General features: G+C 60.8%; 2 protein-coding genes across 2 annotated transcripts in view; both read left to right on the top strand.

Moving 5' to 3' along the window:
* Positions 1 to 627, top strand: part of LOC113212639 (protein turtle) — a 197,484-nt gene that overhangs the window by 42,511 nt on the left and 154,346 nt on the right. The window lies entirely within an intron of this gene.
* Positions 1 to 627, top strand: part of LOC113212638 (zinc finger protein ZFP2-like) — a 73,164-nt gene that overhangs the window by 27,188 nt on the left and 45,349 nt on the right. The window lies entirely within an intron of this gene.

The raw sequence follows: 627 nt of genomic DNA, 5'->3' as shown, positions 1-627 counted from the left end.
GTTCGTTTTCCTGCTCCTCTTTGTCAATTTTTTTCTCTTAGGCGACCAAGCGGATTGTCGCTCTGATAACTCAACCGAGGGCCCTGTTCTGGTCCTGGGCGCCGCTGCTGCCGCCGCTGCTGCCGCCGCTGCCCACCGGGGCCGGGGGGAGCTGACAGTCGATGGAGAAGGGTTGGCTGAGACTATGGACAGAGGATGCTGCCTCGTTGTAGCGAACAGAACACGCGTCCCTTCTGCCGAGGGGAGGGCCGGGCAGCGCCTCGTGTTGTCTTGTATTGGGTGGGCTTTTAGGGATATTGGCTGATTTTGACAGGTGTTCGGGCGCGGGAGGAAAAGAGCGAGGGATGTGGGGGAGGGGAGTCACACGCCTCTCGCTCGCTCTCTCAATCTCTGTCTCTCTCTCTCTCTCTCTGCGTTCGCATAATGGATGTGTAGTTTTTTAGCGCCCTCCCCCGTCCTGGTGTGCGTGGTCGCCGCGCCCCGCCCCCGCCACAGGAACAGACTTCCATTCCACTTGTCGTTGGCTGTCCGGGGCCCCTGCCCCCTCCACTTCCTCTTCCGAGGCACCACTTTGCGCGGGCACATTTGAAATGCACGGTGAAGAGCCGCAGGGAGAGAGAGAGAGGG

This window comes from Frankliniella occidentalis, unplaced genomic scaffold, assembly GCF_000697945.3.
Source record: "Frankliniella occidentalis isolate FOCC.00 unplaced genomic scaffold, Focc_3.1 Scaffold35, whole genome shotgun sequence".
NCBI classification, from domain to species: domain Eukaryota; kingdom Metazoa; phylum Arthropoda; class Insecta; order Thysanoptera; family Thripidae; genus Frankliniella; species Frankliniella occidentalis.
The sequence above is the reverse complement of the archived record's forward strand: the minus strand, read 5'-3'. Positions and strand labels throughout refer to the sequence as shown.